We start from the raw sequence: 17,732 nt of genomic DNA, 5'->3' as shown, positions 1-17,732 counted from the left end.
GAACTTTAAATTCCTGTTGCTAGGAGAGAAGCTTGAAGAGACTTAGGAAGAATTTCGAATCAGTCTGATCATGGTTTATTCTCAATGATGAGGATACAGAGCCTGTGAAAAATAAGTAGGTAAAGGGCTGATTCCTGACGTTGGGTATGATTTTCACCTGGAGATAATATGGCACATTGGTGGTATTTTCTGAGCACCATCTGAAAGGAAACTTTGGTCATTAGTAAATATTCTGACAGGTCTTTTTAAAAAAGATCAAAACACATGGAGTTCACTCTCAATACTTGTCTGTTTTCATCTTCTCCGTGTGTGTACAATCATAGGATACCATTCGCATACTGCGTTACGTCACGAAGTGTATGTTGTAGTTCATAAGTTGGCTCTCCCCAGGACTTCTCTTACCTTCACCTCATTCCTGTCTTGAAGCAAGGCTTGATATGTCTTCAAATGTATCACAAAGAAAATGGAATTCCACCAAACAGTACCAAGTCATAATGAGGCTATTGACTGTGTTGATGGGAAATCGGGGAAGAAGGTTCATGTCAAGTTGTCAAGAGATAAGGTAAAGTCCCAGTGCCAGGTAGATAAGAACTGTTACCCTCAGCATCAAAGTCTCAGAGCCACGCCCCTCATGGCTCAGGACACACTACTCCATAAAAATCCTTGGCATCTTTGCTTTTAACTTTTGCATTCTTAAACTTGAAGATCTATTCTAGAGTCCTGGGGTGCTTTAAGTTTTAGGCAGTTACCCTATCTGTGTCAGTAGCACTGTTGTCCCATTGTTCATCGAGTTGCTCCAGCAGGCACCAGTAACATCTCCATTGTGAGACTTGCTGTTACTGTTTTTGGCATATCGAATATGCCAGAGGGAGCTTGCCAGGCTCTGCCGTGTCAGCATTCTAGGCAAACACAGACAACTCCCTTTGACTACATGGGTCTCCCCTTTGATTCAGTTCTTATTAACTGGCTACTCTAACAGTTGTACATAGGAATTTAGAACAAATTAAATGAGACAGGGAAAATAAGCTAGAGATAAAGAAACTACTCCCCGCATACCCTCCACATAGTCAAAAAGCTTGGCCGTCCACCCTTTCTCCTACCAAGCAATCGTTCTTCCCTCAATCTTTTTTTTATTCATGGAAATTATATTTTATTAATAACGTTCTAATATATTATCACATAGAATTGAGGGAGGGATAAAAAGCTTTACAGAGATGTGTTAAAACAATTGCCACTGGGGCCGGAGTGATAGCACAGCGGGTAAGGCGTTTGCCTTGCACGCAGCCGACCCGGGTTCGATCCCCGGCATCCCATATGGTCCCCCAAGCACCGCCAGGAGCAATTCCTGAGTGCAGAGCCAGGAGTAACCCCCTGAGCATCGCTGGGTGTGACCCAAAAAGCAAAAAAAAAAAAACAACAACAACAAAAACAATTGCCACTAAACCAAATCTGTCAATGAACAATAAAGGAACTCAAAATCATTACAGGGACTCAAAAAATGAAGTGAAATTCTTCACGAAACAGCAAAACAAATTCATGCAACACAGTGGACATCAATAAAAGTAAAAATGTAGAGCATTAGTTTGAATTCAAGATGACTCTGCCTGATTATCCTCAAGTTGTTTGTGTGTATGTGTGTGAAGCAAAATATTTTTTTAACATTTTTAAAATTTTATTGACTCACCGTGATATAGTTACAAGCTTTCATGTTTGGGTTACAATCTTACAATGATCAAACACACATCCCTCCACCAGTGCACATTCCCCACCACCAATATCCTGGATATACCCCCCCCCTTTCCCACCGTCCCCCTGCCTCTAAGGCAGACAATTAATCTTCCCTTAATCTTGCCCAAAAATTCATTTCTAGCCCAAATGCATTAACTCAACATGGAAATTTAAACATGAAATGGTTAATGTCGTCATAGATAGAGACAAAAACACAGACACAGACATAAATACAGACACAGACATATACATAGACTAGATATAGAGATATAGACATAGATTAGATATGGACATGGAGATGGTCTAGACATAGATATAAACAAGATATATGCATAGACTAAATATTGCCATTAACATACAGATAGACAGTCACAATCTGTTTTTGAGATTCTTGGGGTACCATATGCTATGCAGGGGATCAAAACTCCATTGACTGTGCACAGATAATGCCTTAGCTGCTATACTATTACTCCAATCCCAAAGATACAATCTTGTCATAAAAAGTAAAACTATTGATCCTACAAAAAATTTTCACAGCTATACAATTATTCACAAGGTGACTACTAATGGGTGGAACTATAGCACAGCGGGTAGGGCGTTTGTCTTGCACTCGGCCGACCCAGGTTCAATTCCTCCCTCCACCCCTCTCGGAGAGCCCGGCAAGCTACCAAGAGTATCTCGCCCGCACGGCAAAGCCTGGCAAGCTAACCATAGTGTGTATTCGATATGTCAAAAACAGTAACAACAAGTCTCACAATGGAGACGCTACTGGTGCCCGCTGAAGCAAATCGATGAGCAACGGGATGACAGTGACAGTGACAGTAAATACTAATTTGGAGCAGAGAACAAAGCAAGTTTCACAAGGCTCCTTTCAATGTAAAACAAAATGCAAAAGAGAGAAGGGTAAAAATCATATCATCTAAGAGATAGGATTGTTGCTATGTACACTGTTAGCAAAATTTGTTGAATCCTGCAAAGAAAATATGTTTACTCAGCATGAGTCAGATAAAGCAAACCACTAATGGTGTTCTAAAGTGAAAACTATGTTAGGGCTTAGAGTCATAACATTGGCTATCCTTCCAGAAAGAGGAGGATTGGGACATGGGTTTTAGTGTTAGCGTCTTTGCTTCAAATCACAATTCTGCTTTGCCTTGGAAAATGTTTTTATTTTATTAAGCTAATTTTATAATATTTTTATATTTATAAATAAATTTATTATTTTATAAATAAATTTATAATATTATAGCAGATAGGACACTTTCATGTGACAATCTGGGTGTGTCTTCAGCATCCCATATGGTACCCTGAGCCTCACCAAAAGTAACCCCCTGAGCACAGAGGCAGGAGTAAGAAGTCCTGAACACTGCTTGGTGTGAACCCCACCCTCCACCATCAAGAAAAAGATGCATCCAGATTCAGTGTCATGCAAGTTCTGCCTGTGTTTTCCTCCATATGCCTATTTAAGTCTAATATCAAGGTCTTTAATTTATTCTGGTTTGACTTTTGTGCAGAGCTTTAGAAAGGTGTCTGAGTTCTTTATTCTTCGCATGTAACTGAACAGTTTTCCTAGCACCATTATTTTAAGAGGCTTCCCTTGCTCCACTTTAATACATTTTGCTCCCTTATCAAAGATTTACGGACCATATTCATGTGGGTTTGTCTCTGAATTTTCAGTTCTATTCCATTAATCTCAGAGTCTGTCCTTATTTCCGTAACACTGTTTAATAATTACTGCGGCTTTGTAGTACAGTTTGAAGTTGGGAAAGTGATGCTGCTCGTCTTCTTTTCCCCAAGGATTGCTTTGGCTATTCAGAGGCACTTACTGCTCCATATGAATTTCAGGAGTATTTGATCTGTGTTGGGCTGGAGCAATAGCACAGAGATTGGGCGTTCGCCTTTCAGGCAGCCCTTTGCCCCTCTCGGAGAGCCTGGCAAGCTACCGAGAGTATCGAGCTCGAGCGGCAGAGCCTGGCAAGCTACCCGTGCATGTTGGATATGCCAAAAACAGTAACAATAAGTCTCTCAATGAGAGACGTTACTGGAGTCCGCTCAAACAAATCAATAAGCAATAGGATGACAGGGACAGTGACAGTTGATCTGTGTTTTCAAAAAGTCTCATAAGTGTCGATGAGAGCTAGATCTTGTCAAATGTTTTCTCTACATCTATTGATATTATCGCATCACTTTTATTTTTTTCTTGTATTGTTATGACACTGGGCCTTCTCCACGCAGACCCCCCATTTTCCAGTAGCTTGGAAGCCATAGCCACAAACTGCCCTCGGTGCCATGTAACCCCACCAACGACCAACATCCAGAGACTATAAGACCAAGCTCCTGGAAGCACGGGGCCGCTTTGTTCTCCCTCTTGGAGAACCTGACACGCTACCAAGAGTCTATTGCCCACTTGGGAGAGCCTTGCAAGCTCCCCATGGTGTATTCATATCCCAAATACAGTAAAAGATATATACATATCTCTTGGAGAGCCCGGCAAGCTACTGAGAGTATCCCACCCGCACGGCAAAGCCTGGCAAGCTACCCGTGGCGTATTCAATATGCCAAAAACAGTAACTATAGGTCTCATTCCCCTGGCCCTGAAAGAGCCTCCAACCGTTAGGAAAGATGAGTAAGGAGAGGCTGCTAAAATCTCAAGACTGAGTGTAATAGAGACGTTACTGGAGCCCGCTCAAGTAAATTGACGAACAACAGGGTGACAGTGATAACAGTAATACAGAAGATAATTTTAGTTCATAGCAATGTATATTTTAGAAGTATAGGAGTAGTATACTTCTTCAAATATGTTTTGCCATAATGGGTCTATCACTAAAGCCAATATCCCTCACTACAGATTTCCTTCAGAGGCAGTTTTCAGTTTTTCTGAGTCACAGACTTCCAACTCTTAACATGACTATACTTATTATAGCAATTCCTCAGAGTTATTGCAGCTTAGTAAAACTGATGCAATAACTCATTCCATATATTCAATAGGTGAGAGCTATTCTGCTGATTTTTCACACCACTTGTTACTAAGTATACCTGCTCCTCAAGTTTATACCAGTTGTTCATAGAGAAATCCGTGTCATTGAATATTTTCATCATCCCAGGGACAGGAGACAAAATGAAAGCAATGACATGCACTTCCTAAATTCTGAGAGGAAGATTCTTCCTCTCCAGCTACCAAAATTGCCATAAACACTGGATCACATCATGAATAAGGCACGAAATCTGAGGGTGTGACTCAGTGGCAGAGCACTTGCCTCGCTTGCTCAAATCCCTGGTTTTAATTCCCAACACTAAACATAAATAAGTTAATAGAGTCTTCCCATTTTCAGATATTTGTACTCTTATATTCATTGCAGTGTTCCTCAAAATAGTTAAGATTTGAAAACAATCTAAATGTTTAATGACAGAAACGTGTATTAAGAATGGAGACATGTAATCAATGAAATACCCACAAGAATAATCACTAAGTTTCATCAAGTATGAGGATAATGCTGTATATGTAAGGATCATCAACATCAAGTATTAATGTCGGTGGGTGGATTTCAGTCATAAAAAAATGGAGTTTTACTTGAATACCATCACTTACTTGCATTCTAGTGAGAAAAAAAACACATCTCAAAGGAAAGTAGATAAGAAATCAAATCGCCATGAAGAAGCTAATGTCACCTCATTCTCATCCTCTTACTGCAAAACTATGTCTGTTTAATCCCATTCAAAAATTTTCATGTATAGGGTATGGAGCGATAGCACAGCTGGTAGGGAGTTTGCCTTGCACGTGGCAGACCCAGGTTCGATTCCCAGCATCCCATATGGTCTCCTGAGCACCGCCAGGGGTAATTCCTGAGTATAGAGCCAGGAATAACCCTTGCGCATTGCCGGGTGTGACCCAAAAAGGAAAAAAATAATTCCATGTATAAAAATAATGAGTGGAGTGAAGAGTTGACTCAGTGATCTGAGTAAGTTGGGTGTTACCTATAGAACAGGCATAAACATGAGTGAATCCCAGAAAATAGATGTATGTTAGCCTATGAAGCAATGAAGAATGACTCTTCCTCATGCTGTGGATCCCCCCTCTGCTCTTCATCAAGGTTTTCCTTCCCTAATCCTACTTATCAGAACAAGGAATGTTAGTGAAAAATATTATCATACATTATCGTAAATATCCTATTATGTAAATGAACATGTGTAAAGTCTCTTCTCTTTGTCCCAACGCAGATGGTACGGAAGAAAGGGAGATTTGGGGAAAGAAGAGTGTTTTCTGAGTTTGAGACACAACAAAGCATTTTTGTTTTCACATTCTTGGAAATGTGTGAGACAGCCATTAGGGGTCATCTTCCAAGCAGTTTTATTAGCTTCTAGACACCCCACTGAAATGAAGGTGCTACGGTGCTAAAGGAGCAGGGTGGACAGGTATTCTCAAAAGGAACATTGAAACAGAAGAAAAGGCATAATTTTATTTGACGTTACTGCTGCCAGAACTTTCAGGGAACACGTTCCTCTACTTTTAGCCATTGTGTTTCTGGTGGAGCTAAGACTTGCCCTAAGCTCCCACCATGTAAGGTACCGACCAAATCAATCAATACCTTCCAACGCCCAGGCTACACAATGTCAAGGGTGTACACCTGCTTCAGATTAGACCAGCTCTAACCTTGAAAGCTCAATTTAGGGTACTCCATTTGAACTACTGGAGAATAAAACTGTCAAGTTTTCTGTTGAGAATGTGGCTCCACAATAGTTTACCAATGAAGACATTCTAGATACAACAGAGGCAAGAAACAGACACGAGTAATATCCTTCATGCCTAATTCACGTGATGGGGTAATTCAGTCATCACTCATTTTTGTTTGTTTGTTTTAAGCTAATTTGAGGTGAGTTTTTATAACTTGTTAGGGAAAAGGTGTTTCCAAAATTCCAAGGATGGTAACCATTGAAATTATCCACTGTTATGGGTTCGACAGTCATAGATCTCTTTCTATGTACCGCTTTTAAAAAAGCTTGCACCAAAATAGGGACTAAGAATATTAGGGTCCCTGAGAAGATTAAAAGTAAAATATCTTAGGAAATAAAAAATCACTTAATGTAAACATAAAAGCCAGTTTCCAGTGACTCAAAGGTTTCCTGGAGTTAAGTCAGTGTGATAATAAAAATCACTATGGAAAATGATCATAAAAAGATTCATACAGGAGTTGGAGCGATAGCACAGTGGGTAGGGCGTTTGCCTTGTAGGCAGCCGACCCAGATTCGAATCCCAGCATCCCATATGGTCCCCTGAGCACCGCCAGGAGTAATTTCTTAGTTCAAAGCCAGGAGTAACCTTTATGCATCGCCAGGTGTGACCCAAAAAGCAAACAAAAAAAAAATTCATGCATTCTTAAATTCAAATTGAGGCTTTATAGCATTATAAGAACTGGGCATGTCTATTGTAAGAATTTCAGGTCAAAATGAATCAGGTAGTTGATTCGGTTTCCTACTTTAACTGAACACACCACTCAAAAATAATACATACATGCTCCTAAAGTTAGTACAAATGGATTTGTAACCTTTGAAATAATCCAGATAACAGTATTAATAGCTAAAGATGGCCACTTAAAACAAATTCCTAATTAAAGAGTCTCAATTGTTTTTATTTTTTCTTTTTATTTACTTATGCAATCATTTTGCTGTGCCAGGGTAGAGCTGAGGTCTTCACTCATGCAGGGTATGAGTACATACTACACCGAGCCATTTCTCTTCTTCCAACATGTTGGCATCCCTTCTATATTTTAGTGGTACTGAGTGATGTCCAGGAGGCATTCCTGGCATGGTGTTTGGGGGGTCAGCGGTGCTGGGGAGAAAAAGTGGGACTCCCAGAACATACATTAGTCTATTGCGCCATTTCCCCAGTCATAATTGAAGAACTATAAAGATCAGAACTCTTAACACTAACGAAATACAGGGTATTGCTTTACATTTGGATTTTAATTTAAGGTCTTTAAGATGAAGTTGTGTCTGAGAATCTGAATACTGTCACTGTCATCCCATTGCTCATCAGTTTGCTGGAGCAGGCACCAGTAATGTCTTCATTGTGAGAATTGTTGCTACTGTTTTGGGCATATTCAACATGCCAAGAGTAGCTTGCCAGGCTCTGCTGTGCAGGTGGGATACTCTCAGTAGCTTGCCGGGCTCTCCCAGATGGGTGGAGGAATCGAACCCGGGTCGGCCATGTGCAAGGGAAATGCTCTATCCACTGTCCTATTGAAAATCTGAATAGATAATAAAATGCAGATCCCATGATGTTTGATGCTTTAAAGGATATCATAGGTCTATAGAGGTACTTGAGTTGTTCAGACATTTAAACAATTATTTTTGGAGGGATTGTGAATTTGTGAGTATGCCAAGTGCTGCTCAAGTTTAATGACTGGTTCTGTGTTCAATAGTGACTGCTGACTCTTCTGGGAACCATAGGTGGCATAAGGGATCTAACTGGGTCAGTTACACGTTAGGCAAGTTCTTTACTACCTGTACTATCTTCTGACCCTCAACTATTTAAAAAAACAAAACCACAGAAAAATCTGGAGACCTAGAGTAGTAGAGTGCTCGCATGAGGCCTTAAGTTTGATGCTTGGCACTTCCGTTGGGATCCCTGGCAAAACAATCTCAGGTATGTCACAACCCAAGTACGCAAACCCAGGTCATCGTGATAACAAAGAAGGGGAGACAATGGATAAAACATAAACATTATCTGGGAAGAAACCCCTTATTACAGGAATCTAGCTCATCAAACAAGGGCAGTATGGTGGACTGTTTCCAAGATGACTTTCCTCAGAACCTCCCCATCCTGTGTGTGTGTGTGTGTGTGTGTGTGTGTGTGTGTGTGTGTGTGTGCTGGACTCCAGAATTTTTGTTCTGTCTTTGAATCTGGCCAAGTCTTTAGAAACTTCCTATCAATAAAGGTACAAGTAACATCCGGAGACTTCTGAGCCTAGCAGTCCTAGCAGTTCCCCCTTGAATCTTTTTTTTAGCACTCCTTCTACTATAAAGTTTTATTCTGGGTGAGGGAAGCCAGGCAATGTGGAAGATGTCTGATTACACTGAAATCACCCTGTTGCAAAGAAATTTAAGCTGGACACGTGAAAAGGGGAAAAGTCCAAGGACCGGAGAGGGGAGAAAGATGGGGAGGTGGGGAAAGGGAGAAAGAAGGAAAATTGAAGGAAGATGGGAATGAAGGAAGTAGAAAAGGAAGATAAAGGAAGTGAAAGGGAAAGGAGGGAGAAGGGAAAGGTAGACAAGGCAAAAGAAGGAAAAGAGAACAGGAAGAAAATGAGAAGGGGGCAGGGTAAAAAAAAAAGCAGAGCAGGGCAGGGAGAGAGAAGGCAAGGGCAGGGAAGGGCAGGGAAGGGCAGGGAAAGGCAGGGAAGGGAAGGGAAGGGAAGGGAAGGGAAGGGAAGGGAAGGGAAGGGAAGGGAAGCGAAGGGAAGGAGGGAGGGAAGGAGGGAGGGAAGGAGAGGAAGAGTGAAGAGGGTAGGGTAGGGGAGGTTGTGAGAACCTACCTGTTCCAGTCATTCCAGACGAGTGAATGAAAAAGACAAGTTGAACACTTCTAACTCAGCATGTACGCTAGAGATAAAGTCGGGAAGACAGCGCCAAGACTATCGTCTTGCCATTCTGACTAGTCTTGCCATCCCAGTGGACTCCAATCATTAGAACAACCACATATCAGGCCCCCATATTCATAGAGCATAGATTAGCAATCTTAACTATGCCCCATTGGAATCCCTGATCTGCAAAATCATGAGAATGATCAAATGGCTGCTATTCTAGTTCATCACAGCCAGAGAAATCTGTTATGTAATAGGTAGACAGACCAGCAATTATCATACAAAGTCAGATTTGTATTACTGTTTTGCTTTTGTCTGGATTAATGCTTTCAAACAGAGTAGTTTACTCTGGTCTAAAATCTGTTGCAAGAAGAGAGATATTTATACACTCCACAGAAGCAAAGTCAAAACGGAGGTACCACATTTTTTTTAATTGCCATCTCCTGATTTGTTAAATCAGCAGAGCAAGTAATTTATATTCTCAAGAACAAAGAAATATAAGCAATATCTATAAATCTGAGTTTTTAAATGTAGTCTTAAAACATTAAAGACCATTATGACCATGCAATCAGCAATTGATTATTTAAGAAACAAAAGTCTCTCACCATCTGTTTTAGTTAATTTGGCCAATTTAACACTTATGAGATAAAGCAGTTTTGCCAAAACAGTCCGTGTTTCTGATTTTCCTAAACTTATACTACCTCTGACCTTTATGATTAAAATCTAATTAAAATATGGTTATTTTTAAAAGGTAGAGATGGCGTAATTGTATCATCTATTAAACTTATGACTAATTGTTAACCTTCTTAACTTGCTGATTCACTGCCATGCCTTTCATTTCAACCTTTTTCAGAGCAAGATCCAAAAATTTCAGATTGCAAAACAAACTCTGCTGAAAAAAAAATCTGTAATTCCCATTCATTGCATGATCAAAGCTTTTTGAATGACTTTTACAAATTTACAAGCATATCATCTAGAACTGTGAAATTGTGAATTAACTGAGTCTTTGATTCAATTACCTAACTTTTCAATTTAAATCAATTAACAGAAATTTTATTTACTAGCTACTATGTGCCATGATGAACTAAAAAAAGAATTACTTTGCATTGTTCATACTCAAGGCTCATGAAATAACTTGGAAAAATAACACTAGTGGAGATGATTAAATGTAATGATAAGGTCTGCATCCTTTCAGAAATATAACATCCATAGAGCAAAATATAAAGAATAAATTTATAGATGCTGATGACAATCTTCTAATGAACTGGTTGCCCCAAGAATTTGCCCAAACTCTATCTGGAAACTCTCCGAACTTCACCATTAGACTTAGAAAAATTAGTAACTATTTCATTGTTGTTGCCCTGGATCATAAAATTGACAGTGTGAGGGAGGAAAATCACAAAAATACCAACATTTCAGACTTAGTTCTTCAAGCTTTGCACTCAAAACTCATCTGTGTACCCAACATGTTCTCTGTCCATGGTCCTCAGTGTAAATTTCATGTCTGTTCTAAACAGTTTTCAGGACCTCTCGTCTATCCCGGTTTCATGTCTTCAAGAGGGTGACTCAGTTTCTCTTTGACCTGTTTGTCAGGGAATGATCAAAATAAATTACGTGAATATTCTATAGCTTTACTTAGCACTAGATCATAACAAGCATGTGATCCAAGTTCGTGGGGGGAAACAAACTCTTTACCCCGATCTTCACATTAAACATCAGCAGACACAATTTTGTCTCTTAATTTTATTATGATATAGAAAACATTTTTGGAGGGGCTAAATTTCAATAATGAATATTTTAATAGTTTTCTCTCTAAATCAATTAGGGAAACCTGTAAATTCTCTCCTCCAATAGTGTTTTTCTTATTTTAAAATTGACTTCTCCAGAAAAAAATATTTTAAGTAGAGATGAAAACAAAGCAGAAAACATGGTATTTATTTGATGCTTCTGAAAATACCACCTGACTTTTCCTCAATACTTTGGCTTAGAAGAAGGTGGAGGGAAGTTTCCACTGGTGGTGAAATCAGTGCTGAAATGCTGAAGCATTGTATGTCTAGAACCCACTATGAATAACTTTGTAAGTGACAGTTATTTTTAATAAAATAATTTTGATAAAAATATTTTTTCTGACTCCACCATTTTTCCTGTACTTGCATACACCTCAGAAACCTGGGCCCTACAAAAACAGGATGAAAACGCTATTTGGGTATCCCAAAGAGGAATCGAAAGAGCTATGCTTGGAGTATAACGTTTCACTCAAGTGAGAGAAGGAATCCGGAGTTTCGACCTCTGTCGACGATAGAGAATCAGGGACGCTGTCTCATTTGTCAAGGAGTCAAAAATCAGATGGGCCGGACACGTAATGCGATTAATGCGGTTCAGAGATGACTGCTGGATTAGAGCTGTAACCAACCGAATTCCACAGGACATCAAAAAACCACGTGGCCTACAGCAGGTAGGGCTTTTGAACAACCTACAAGATGTTCAGACTTCTTTGTCAAAACCCTGAATGAACGGTTTGAGGCTCTTCCTGTTCCTGGAGCGAGCAGATACCATTGGGTTACACTAGCACGTGACAGGGTCAAATGGAGACGTTAATGGTGCCCACTCGAGCAAATAAAAAATAAACAGGATGACAAGTGATAGTAATAAAAATTTTATTTTATTAAAAAATAAGACATAAAAGTAATAAAATAAATTTTAGGAAGAAGAGAAGGAAGGAAGGAAGGAAGGAAGGAAGGAAGGAAGGAAGGAAGGAAGGAAGGAAGGAAGGAAGGAAGGAAGGAAGGAAGGAAGGAAGGAAGGAAGGGAGGGAGGGAGGGAGGGAGGGAGAGAAGGAGGGAGGGAGGGAGGAAGGAAGGAAGGAAGGAAGGAAGGAAGGAAGGAAGGAAGGAAGGAAGGAAGGAAGGAAGGAAGGAAGGAAGGAAGGAAGGAAGGAAGGAAGGAAGGAAGGAAGGAAGGAAGGGTCAGCAATTCTTTAACAGTACCTGTAAGTTTAGAATCTTATCATTTCTATTCCTCTCCTCTGTTAAATCTAAATTTCCAATGTGTATTAAAATTTTCAATCTGTACTCTTTCTTTTAAAAATGTACTTCCACAAAATCTCATTTACCCCTGTCTAGCAGACCCCGTACTGCAAAAATATTTATTGGAAGCCCAAAATTTGACCTGAGCTATGGTCCCACTTTCTTTTTTTTTTCTTTTTGAGTCACACCCAGCAATGCTCAGGGATTCCTCCTGGCTCTGCACTCAGGAATTATTCTTGGCGGTGCTTGGGGAACCACATGGGATGCCGGGGATCGAACCCAGGTCTGCCACGTGCAAGGCAAAAGCCCTACCTGCTGTGCTCTGGCTCCAGCCCATCTGCTGCCTTCTTTTCCATTCTCCAGTTTGAGCAACCCATGAGCTGTCCTGTTTTTATTCGTGCATGGGCTTTGTGCTATCTCTCCCAGTTCTGACCATCCATGACCACTCTGCGTTTCACCTTTTTTCCCCCCAGATAGCTTTTATTGAAACTTATTTAGAAACGTGCGAGGGGAAAGAGAGGGGAAAGTGTATGTGCAAAGAGAGAACACGGGTCTCTCCAGCATGGAAATAACAAGAGAATAAACAGAAATCAGCAAGCGAGAGACATGTTCGAGGGAGAATGCGGGCATGAAGAGGGCACCTCCTTCACCTGTCTCCCTGGGACCTTCTGCTTAAGGGTTCGGGAAAGTGTTTTAGTCACCAGCTTCATCTTTTGCTTCACTATGGCTATTTCAAGATGCCCTGTGTCCTGGCCCAGATCATGTTATGATATCTGAGACTTTCCCCCTTCATTAATATAGCGTCTTTTAAAATAAACAGACCTTTGCAGGGGAAAAATTCTATGGTCTCAGGAATGGGTAAACATTCCACAGAGGTTCTGTTTTCCCCCGACAGGTCTGCCCATCCCTCCAAATTGCATTCTTGTAAGAATAGTCCCCAAGTGAGTCACAGCAACAAAGAAAACAGAATTTCTCAATGTGACACAGGAAGAATTTTTTTATTTGAATTTGCATGTTGTTTATGTTTTTAAACAGGAACTGGAAGAGTTTTCTTTTTTCTTTTTGCTCTTCTTGAATCTACCCCATCCTGTGTTCTTTTTAAGCGGTACCGGTTTCCCTCAACAGTGAGTATTTGGAATGGGACTAGACTCTCTGACTCAATTTCCCTCCCTTTCATCTCACTCATTCTTTCCCAACATGCCACGAGAAGCTTCTGAGCCAGGGCAAATTCCAAACTGCAGTTCTAACCACATCTCTCCACCAATCCCTCCCCGGTTTTCAAGGTCCAACTTTCCATTCTTGGATGTTCTACAGAACCATCCCTGCTTCACTAAGGTCATATCCTCTGTTACTTTCTTTGCGTGTTACTGCCTCTGCTAACTTTCTCTAGGTGTTCTTTTTTTTTTTTTTTCTTTCCTGGAAAAACATGTTTTCTGAAATGTCTCATTCCTTTCCACTTTTAATTTTTGTTCTCCAGATCTATAAATAACTACCCTAAATTTCACCTAGGATTGCTTTTAGAGGACTGCCTTTGCCCTCAATGATTATATTTTTTCACATCATGCAGCATTATTTTTCTACTCATTATTTTCATTACTCTGATATCATTCCAATCATCTATAATATATATGCTACCTGTAATGTATCGCATTCCCATAATTCATGAGGTCATATACAAATAAAACATGTTTATCATGTTTTTTTTTTTCTTTTGGGGCAGCACCTGGCTATTCTCATGGCTTATTCTTTGCTCTTGGTGGGGTTTGAGGAACTACAAGAATGAAGCCCTGTTTGACCGTGTGCAAGACCAGTGCCTTAGCTGCTTTACTGTCTCTATAGCTGCTATATTAGCTTTAAACTATCATGTTTACCTTTATCAGTGCCAGTTTTATTAGCAATTGTATTTCTTGGTTTGAGGACAAAAGACATAAAATATGGATTGCTGTTCTGGTATGGTCCTGCTATGAAGATCAATGAGTGATGAACACTTTTGATAAATCAGGGTGAAGCAAGCCTGGCAAAGAAAGGAAATGCATAGAAGACCTGCTGGAAATATGCTGGTGGGTAGGAGAGGGAAGGGAAAAGTAGTGATAGAGAATCATAACGATAGGAGGAAAATAACTACATATAAAACAAACAAGTTCTTTGCTCTCATTTTAGTCACGAGTCTGTACTGGACCTGCAAGAGAAAATTGTAAGAGATAAAACAGGAAATCTTAGAATGGAATTGGGCACTGGGGACATAAAAATAGATAGGTGGAACATAGTAGAGGAAGGATAACATGAAGGGAAATTCCAGGTCACAGAAACAAAAATTGAATAATTTTGCTGGAGTACATGGGATTGGAACTGACATTTACTTATTTATTGGGTCTGTATTACAGGGGAATCAAATTAAGCAGACTTTATATATGAGATATATATAGGGCTGGAGCAATAGCACAGAGGGCAGGGTGTTTGCCTTGCACACAGCGGACCCGGGTATGATTCCTCTGTCCCTCTTAGAGAGCCAGACAAGCTACCTAGAGTATCCCACCTGCACAGCAGTCTGGCAAGCTACCTTTGGCGTATTCAATATGCCAAAAACAGTAACAACAAGTCTCACAATGGAGAAGTTACTGGTGCCTGCTCATGCAAATTGATGAACAACAGGATGACAGTGATACAGTGATATATTATATATATATATATGTATATATATATATATATATATATATATATTTCTTAGTCTAGCTTGTAACCAAGAATCCTTGGAGAAGAAAAACTGAGGGAAAAGGACTGTAACTGAAAAATTGGACTTTTTCTCCTTGTGCATCAATTTCTTCATCTATAAAATTGAGAAAAGAGCATTTCCTCTTTCGTTCATTTGAGTAGGTTTAAGACTCCAATTAGAAGAATATGAAGAGCCACTGAAAGTCAAAAGGTAAATTATTGTTGTTGATATTACTTTCCCTGAGATGAAAGGTTTCCAAACACTCCATCTAGGAAATTAACTCACGACTCAACATCACCTTTTACAGATGGAGCAAGTCTGTAAAAGGCTATTACTTTTAGACTGAATTGACATTCTTGAGTCTCCTGCCCCCTCACCTGGCTGTCTTCACCAGGGTCCCTCGCAGGGGGGCAGGTTGAGTTTCCCTCCCCACCCCAAGCAGAGCCCGGACAGCCAAAGACCTCCAGAACCCAGCCACAGCCATGCTCAAGTCCCCTCTCCACATACTCGGACGAACCTCACGCATGAAGGAATTGGCAGAGGAACCCGGGTGTGCGGGACCTGGGGATGAGATCTCCAAACCCTCTCGAATTGGGACTGGGCCCCCTTCACCCAGATCCCCCATCTTCCAGTAGCTAGGCAGTCACACCCACAAACTGCTTTTGCCCACCGTGTAATCCCATTATCGGCCAAGATCCAGAGACTATTAAACAAAGCTCTCAGAAGTGCATAGCTGCATTCCCGGCCAAGCGGCCTCTTATTGTCTAGTTCTCCCTGTCAGAGAACCCAGCAAGCTACCGAGAGTATCCTGCCCACACGGCAGAACCTGGCAAGCTCCCTGTGGCATATTTGATATGCCCAAAACAGTAAAAATAATGGGTCTTATTCCCCTGACCCTGAAAGAGCCTCCAATGCGGCACCGTTTGGGAAGGACAAGTAAAGAGAGGCTTCTAAAATCTCAGGGCTAGGACGAATGGAGACGTTACTGAGACCGCTCGAGCATACTGATGAACAACAGGATGACAGTGAAACAGTGATACAGTGAGTTGACATTCTTAAGATTTCAATGATATTCAAGAAAATAATACCCCTATTGCCATTATGAAAAATAAGATCTTTGCTGAACTAGGGTGAGAGCTCAAAGGATGATGGAGGATGTGCCTAGCAGGTACAAGTCCCTAAATTTGACGCTTGACACTGCATGGTGTCCTGGATCCTGGCTGGGTCTAGACCTGCAATCTCCACAAGCACCTCTGTATCTGCAAAAAATATAAGTATGCTATCCAATCAGAACTGAAGCAGTTTGCTTTAAGGGCATTGCTTTTCTCACACTAATTACTTGACAAAGAGAAATAGAGAACAAAGCTAAATACTGCTCTTAGGCTTTTTCTATGAAGTAGATGAAAGACTAGAAGGCAGTGTGTGACTTAGCAAAACTATCCCAGTTTAATCATTCAAACACTGGCTGCCACTAACTTGCTGTGTGGCCTTGGAGAATGTCACAAGTATATTGGCCCCTGGTTTCTCATTTATTCACATGAGAGAGAAAATGGGCGGATGGGTTAGATTTTTATTATTCCTAAAGACCTCTGTGAAGACCCATGTTACTCTGGTTTTCTCTACTCTCCCGTAAACATGCCTCCGTAGGTTTGGTTATTTGTTTTGTCTGTTCTTTGGTATATGTGGTCCTGGCTGGATGCTGGTAAACACTTGACAGAAGTATGTTTATTTTTAATACCATCATTCTTTTTAAAAAATAATTTATTGAGTCTCTACAATGTTTACAGGCATGTGGGGGCAGGAGGGAGCAAAGTTGAGTGCCAAAAACTGACCTTCTTTGCCCAGATTATTCACATATTTTTTCTAAGTACACTCAGATGTTCACCCTTCTAGAAAACCTGCCCTCGTTCTAATTCCCAGAGTGGATTCTAAGTGTTCTCACCCTTTCTGAGCCTCAGAATCATCTGGGTGATATTATCATCATCCTTATAGTACTAATTGCTGTCATTGTTTCCACAATGTTCACTATGGGATCTAGTCTCAACACAATAACAAAGGTTCTGCACTGTGCTGTTAAATAATGTGGTGTTTTCTAGAGTGTGTTTATCTTATGTAAGTGAAACATTATACTTAAGAAGCTACATGTTTACCCATTTCCTAATCTCTGAGCAAGTAACCCTGTGTTTTCTGTTATTGATTTTGACCATTTTAGATACCGCCCATGTATCATGTGGTGAAATCATGTGATATTTGTGTTCCTGTGAGTGGTTGTTTCACTTAGCATTGCACCCATCAGCTTTATCGATATTGTTAGATACATTCAATATTAATTCATTTTAAACAATGACTTTCATGATGAACTCTGTCATTTTCTGCCCATGTGTCTCTGTGCCTTTCCACTCCTGTTGGTCCAGTAGAATGATTTATTACCCATCTTAAGTGATGTCTAGGCCACTTACATAAAACAATAATATAAAATAAGGAATATTTTAAAAGTCACCTGATGTGGTGGAAATAAATCTGTTCATCAACTTAGATTAAAAAACTGCAGCTCCATTCACTTGGTTTTAAAGCTCCATGATGACCAATGATTTGAGAGGAAATTGATTCAACTCCAGAACCACCTCTGTGAAAATATTACCCACACCTGTGTTAGTTCTATTACATGAAAGTCAAGTTGAGACAACA

The sequence above is a fragment of the Sorex araneus genome, chromosome 3 (genome assembly GCF_027595985.1).
Source record: "Sorex araneus isolate mSorAra2 chromosome 3, mSorAra2.pri, whole genome shotgun sequence".
Classification (NCBI taxonomy): Eukaryota; Metazoa; Chordata; class Mammalia; order Eulipotyphla; family Soricidae; genus Sorex; species Sorex araneus.
Note: the sequence above shows the minus strand (reverse complement) of the source record.